This window comes from Curcuma longa, chromosome 5 (assembly GCF_044706935.1).
Source record: "Curcuma longa cultivar G26 ecotype Majalengka, Jawa Barat chromosome 5, ITB_CL_G26_1.1, whole genome shotgun sequence".
NCBI classification, from domain to species: Eukaryota; Viridiplantae; Streptophyta; class Magnoliopsida; order Zingiberales; family Zingiberaceae; genus Curcuma; species Curcuma longa.
Window position 1 is genome coordinate 13,364,308 of NC_133865.1, and position 7,111 is coordinate 13,371,418.

General features: G+C 41.5%; 1 pseudogene; it reads left to right on the top strand.

Annotated features, from left to right (window-relative positions):
- Nucleotides 1-2,875: 2,875 nt before the first annotated feature.
- Nucleotides 2,876-3,754, top strand: LOC141829916 (thiosulfate sulfurtransferase 16, chloroplastic-like; annotated as a pseudogene).
- The last annotated feature ends 3,357 nt before the right edge of the window (nt 3,755-7,111 follow it).

The window sequence follows — 7,111 nt, forward strand, 5'->3', positions numbered from 1 at the left end:
TCTTTATGTCTCTACTCTTAGTTTATTTTCATGGCTCAATTTATCTTTAACTTACATTATTTTTATTACTTAATCTATTTTAACTTAACATTATTTCTGTTTCTTAATGTATCCATAATGTAGCATTATTTCCGCTACTTAATCTATATATCTTTAATTTAGTATTATTTTGATTTCAATTTATTTTTAAGTTACTTTTATTTTTGCTACTTATTCTATTTTCCATTTACTATTGCTACTGTTTAAAATAATTTTTAAAAATTAATAAAGTATTATTCATCCCTTTCTAGCTAGCACTCTACAAAATCATATAATAATCTTTTTATCGACTATATTCCACATGATAAATATTTTCAACTAAATTTCAAATATATTACTCTAGTAATCATAATTTTTTTATCGAAAATATGTAAAAATGGAATAGTAATATTTGAAGTTGTCATTTTTTTCTTAAACAAGGTTTTGATATCAATTATTAAGTGAAAATATGATATTTTAGAATTGGAAAGAGAAATATTATTAAGAAGAAATTAGACTCCGATAGCCATTACAAAATAACACTACTAAAAATATGGTATATAAGGACACATAAATACCTTATAATATACCTTTAGTGACACTAAAGTTATGATGACATTTTAAACAATGCATTCATATGCGGTGTCATCTTAGATTCTCTAGTATATTTTTGATATTTATATAATATTATTATAAAATATCTATGCTAACTTTAAAATATTTTAATTTTTATGATATATTGACAATAAGAGCATCCGCAACGCCGTGTTAAAAGGCATTCAAAAGGCGTTATAACGCCTCGGATGAACAGCGGTCGCGTTGCGGCGCGTTAAAAGTTTTTAACGCGTTCAGAGTCTTGAACGCGTTTTAACGAATGTGGTGGGCTCCATTGATATATTAAATTAAATTTTAATTTATTAAATTAATTTTTATTTTAATATTAAAATGTTTTACGTAGTTCTGCGGTAGGAGGTAGTCGATCAGCTGGTCGACCACGATGTGGTGGTCGATCAGCTGGTCGACCACGAGCTGGTGGTCGATCAGCTGGTCAACCACCACATGGTGGTTCACCCTTTAGCCGTTGGATTTGTGGATTGAGCCGTTGGATTTCAGAAAATAGTCGTTATAGCCGTTGGATTTGTGGATTGAGCCGTTGGATTTCAGAAAATAGCCGTTGGTACTTGAAGCAGTCGCGTCTCATGACTTGTGGATATGACATGCATTCTTTGGAGTCGCCGGTTCACGTAACGACATTAATGTGTTATATAAATCTCTCATATTCAACAATGTCTTGCAAGGAAATACTCCAGAGATTAATTTCACGGTGAACGACACTACATATACGAAGGGTTATTATCTAACTGATGGAATATATCCAGAGTGGGCTACTTTCGGTAAGGCTTTTCCTTGCCCGGAGGATCCTAAGAGGAAGTTGTTTAAGGAAAGACAAGAGTCTACAAGAAAAGATGTCGAACGGGCATTTAGGGTACTCCAATCTCGATGGGCGATTGTCAGAGGTCCAGCTCGTTATTGGTATTGGAAAAAATTAAAACAAATCATGTTAGCATGCATTATTTTACATAACATGATTGTTGAGGATGAGGGAGCTCACTTGACAAATTGGTACAATGATGAAAGTGACGAACCTGCACAACCTATTCATGGCTCAAATCGAGGATTTCAGGATTATCATCGGACAAATTCTGAGCTACGTGACACTCAAGTTCATCACCAACTTCGCGCCGACTTAGTTGAGCATATTTGGGAGCAATACAATAATAATCTGTGATTTAGTATTTTATATGTGGTTTATTCTAAGTTATTATTGTATTTCAATTTTATAATTACATGTCAATTTGATTCGATTTCATGGATATGTGGATATGTTTTATCTTCTTGGATGGGTATATGGGATAGCTTGGATGAGTATATATGGGATATGGATAGGAGACCACACAACCTAGAAGACTTGCAAGGGAGAAGACATGAACCACACATGGTGGTCGACCAGCTAGTCGACCACCATGGATCGACCACGACAACTGGGACCCGTATTAATGTTAAATGCGTTGTGGGGTGAAAAATGTAACATGTTATAACGCAGATGTGACAGTGAACCCCAGCGTTTTGATGAGATGGAGGTGTTATAACGCCTTTAACGTTGCAGATGCTCTAATAAATATTAAAAAATAGATTATAAAGACATATAAATATATCATATTATTATAAATTTAAATATCATCTAAATTAATTTATTTTAAATATAAACAATAAAAAATTATTTTAAATTAATACACCGGCCCTCTTCAATTCATTCTATTAAAAAAATGATAATCCTAGTTAACTCCATTGACTATCTCTGAAAGTGACGGATTCAATCTTACGAAAATTTTCTATCGATCATCAAAATAAATCGAGATCTAATTCATCTTATTAATTTCCACGTGGAAAGGGTGTCTCTCCACCGTAAGTTTTATTTATTAGGACCCTATGTGGCTACTGGGATTATCATTTTTTTTATTAGGCACCGACCCAGTTTGGATTAATATAAAATTAGCACGTTTCCACGAAACAAAGGACTGTGGCGCCGACGGCCGCCCACAGCTCTGCTCTAGTTTGGATCAATATAAAATTAGCACGTTTCCACAAAACAAAGGGCTGTGCCGCCGACGGCCGCCCACAGCTCTCGCTCTCCTCCTCCTCCTTCTTCTTCCCCTTGATTTCATCGGACTTTCTCATTTAATCCTTCGAGATGACATCTGCTACCATGCCAGTTTCACCTTATATCCTTCTTTTTAACTTCCTTCGGTAAACAGAGAATCAAACTATTTTGTCCCGTAAACAAATTAAGCTGGTCATGGTGTCTCGTGTGACGAATTCCATCCTTTTTCTGGCCCTTCTCCTCCTCTCCTTGCTGCCGGCACTCAGCTCAGAGGCGGCGGTTCCGGTGACCATCGACGTCCACGCTGCCAACGGCCTCCTGGTCTCGGGCTCCAAGTACTTGGACGTCAGGTATACTTGAGCTACCATTGTCTCATCTCTCTTCTTGGCAGCATCATCATCATCTATTTCTTTACCTACTTTTTCAATATATACACACTGACAGGACAGTTGAGGAATTCAACAAGGGGCATCCAAGGGGAGCTCTCAATGTTCCTTACATGTTTTACACTCCACAAGGCAAGGTTCTGTGATTATGAAGTAGAATACGCAATATTTCAAACTCATGAATTTAAACATATTTATCCTTTAGCCATGGAACATTTATTATATGCCAATTGATTTGGTTAACAGGGAAAGTGCAGAACCCTAAATTTTTAGAGCGAGTGTCCTTGGTCTGTGACAAAGATGATCACATTGTAGTGGTAATTAATTAACTAATCACTTTGTCTTTGTTTTTGGCAAATATTGATTGCTATTTAATTTGCCATGTTCAGGGTTGCCGAAGCGGAGTGAGATCCCTGTATGCAACTGAGGATCTTCTTAAAGCAGTGAGATACACCAATTTTTTTCAGTAATAAATGTTTAGTTTTCTTTGATAAATTTCTGTATAATAATAAGTTTTAACTACTTTTTCCAAAATATAAGCTCACATTATTTTTTTCTAAATGAGAAGAAGAGAATTATATTTTTCATGCATGCAGGGTTTTAAAGATGTGAAGAACATGGGCGAGGGGGATATATTGCATGGGTCGAGAACGGATTTCAGGTTAAGGAACTCAAAGAGGAGTTGTAGTTGTGTCAGTTAATTGAGTTGTAGGAATGGTTACGTTGGGGTCCTTCAACTGACTCAATAATTGTACAATAAAACAAATAACAGAAGAATAGCCTTATCGGTTTTAAAGAATAGTTCACTTTGGGCTGCTTTAGAACTTCAGCGTTGTGAAAAAATAGCACATGAACATTTATTAAACTATTCCGACCCGGAGATGCTTCTAAATTACAAAACATTTTAAATTAAAGGAGGATATTCACTTTCAACATGGACGGACATTTTGCATTTAAGAAGTGATGATGTCCATAACCACCTCAGGTCATGTGCACAGCTGCCAATGAGACACCTGTTGTTGTTGTTTGAGGTTTCGAGTTCGAATCCTCTTGCAACATATATTTGTTGATTGAGGTGTTGTGCGATTCATGTATTAGCTCGGCTAAAGTGCTGTTTTGGCAGTATGCTCTTATCAACCTAGTGGTACCGTGCCTCCAAAAAATCCCTTAGAGGGTTTTCTGATATGGGGCCGTTTCGGCGGTGGGATCAGTCACTATAAAAAGTTTACCCACTACAGTTTAGTCCCCGGGGCAATGGTGCAATGGTAGGACATCCAGATTGTAACTCAGGGACCCACGGTTCGATCCCCAGCTACGGCGTATTTGTAGGAATTTTCCTCCAAATGGGGAACGCAATCAAAGGATGTTGGGTATCTAGATTGGCCGCCGTACGCGCTTCCCGATTTACCCTGGTGGTCGGTGGGAAACTTTCGTGGGACCGGGCCGATCATCCCCAGAGATGTGGCTACTGGGATTTTTTCTTACAGCTGCCAATGAGCAATCGACAGAATCAATCTTTCTAGCTTATATGGCCATCAACAACCATTACATGCAGCCACTTTGCTTAATTGTTAGGATGTTGATTTGGGGTTTCGATTTAAGTCGGTTTTAAATTTGTGTTCAGCATGTCGGCAATTCGGACATTATCAGTCACACTGTCCCATGGAACGAAACAATGCAATGGGAGGAGACAAGATACAAATGACGGATATTGTTGGTAATCAAGGAAGGCCCTCATGTTGGATGTCTCTATACGGATTTTAAAATTTTGTTTCGATAAATAAACAACGGAAGTATAATAATTTAAATTATTACAGTATGTGCATCAAACACATATGAAGATACACATGTATAGACATAATCATAGAAATAAACGACATAAATAAATTATAGCTGTTCGATGATGTGAAGTAGAAATGACATCAACTAGTAATCTTTAAAAAAGTTTCCTCTAATTGTATCCACACCGAGATCTCTACAAAATGACTTCACTAAGTCATGTGTCTTGTTTCTATTTTGATAGTAGTCACAGGAGGGAGACAAAGCGATTTGAGAGAGGACTCATGGTTTAATTCTGTATCGGACGGCTCAAAGTAATCCGATAATACAAAACGAACAGAATGAAGGCGATGAAGTTGTCATTCGGAGGTCAGAAGACTCACTGTTGATGATGGACAACAGGCCTAATAGCGTTGGAGTTCCGACAACAATAATTATTCGCTAATGTTCCTGTTGAAATCTGCTTCCGGATAGAGCGGCTAACTCCCTCTACAGTACCTTGCTGGAACTGATGAAGGGGACTCGGAGGAGATACCCTGCAAGAAAGAAGCTCGTGAGACGGAGGGCCAGGGGGTGGTTCCCTGGCGCGACCACTCCGATGCTTAAGTTAGCGGTTGCCGAAAGAAAAAGTGGACGATGGAAAAAAGGATTCTTGGGGCTTTTCTTGCGTACCTTCTTCAGCAAGATGCTAACCTTTTTAAGGGAGGGGAAAATGTTACGTCTTATCCTTGATGTGAAAGGGGTTCCCTCACCGTTATGAAAGCGTACGGAGGTGCGTTAAAGGGGACACAACCAGAGGGATGGTGCCACAGGCGAGCATGTCACCTTACTGACTTGCATTAAAGGAGGCGTCACATCAGGCACGTGTCCCTTTCCCACTCAATTAGAGACGTGCGGGAGGGTATGGGGCACAATCATAACGAATGAAGGACGGAGTGGCCCTTGGGAAGTGGAGAGATGGGATACGTCTTTTCTGATAGGACATGGAGAGTGAAGTAACAGCACCGAAGTGGGGTTCTATGCCGAGCCGAGGGGGGCTTCGGCTCGGAGCAGCCGAAGTAGGGTTCGGCTCGGCAAAAAAGCGTTATCGCCGTACCGAGAGGGATCTCGGTCCTGAGGCGGAATTGAAGGGGCATTCGCACCCCGGACGAGGGGAAATTTTAGTTAGGCCCGTGTCTCGGCACCTTGGTCGTGGCGGAGTTCGGATCATCATGAAGCCACGGACCCGAACGGAAGTGGGACCTGTCTCGGCGTCGAGGGGGCCGAAAAAAGGGGGGAGCCGGAGAACTTAACATTTTTCCATAAGGATTGACCAGGATTGATCAGGTGACCTACCAGGGACAGGGGCTGAGGTTTGTCGGCCTCATATCCTTGCCTTCCTTGCTTATGACTTGATTAGCCTAACCTGCTTCCTTACGCCCCGATCACGCCCATAACACATGCCTTCCCACTAGTCTAGTCGAAGGAGATGTAAAGTCGACTGACTAGACCAGTCCTTGAGCAAACTTGTGGGGGACCTAGACTTGAGGAGGTTGTTCCTGCCTGGGCATGGCTTGTGGAACGCCGCTGATGATCTTATTAATGACATCATGCGGGCGTGGCGTTTGAAGGGACGGATCCGTGGTCATTAATGAAACAGGTCCCTATCAACGAGCGTGCTGACCACATGACCTCCTGGTGGTCCCGTTCTTTTATTGTTGCACGTCTTAATTTTCGCGCAAGAGGTGGGTATCTATAAGAAGGGCGTATTGCGAGGCAGTTCATCGGGGTGGGCTTCCTTCGTATTTCCTTTGAGACTGCTACCCCCTCGAGCACGTCCACGATGGCAAACAACGACGATCATTCAGCCCTGAATGACGAAAGGTCGGTGACCTCGGCGGGTCTTTCCCCAGGGGCCGGCACCTTGATCACGGCACTTCGCCGGCGAGTCCACCAGGCGGAGGCAGAGATGCGTCGAGAGAACCGGCGAGCTCGAGCGGCGGAGGAACGGGCCAGGCGGGCGGAGGCGATGGCATCCCAAGAAAGGTGGGAAAACCAACAGCTTCGGGAAGTAGCGGAAAACAGGGCGCTGCGCAATAGCGTCCTTCTGGCACGTGCGGGGGGACATTTAGCGGGGGCCCAGTATCACCTGATGAAGTTATCGTCAGACCTAAAGGAGGCGGCGCATGCTTTTAGAGCTCTGTCCGGGGAAACGTCGTCCTCTGAGGACGAGTAGACTGTGTCCCTTTGTTCGAACCGTGTATTTCTTTTGCTTTGGTGGCGTCCT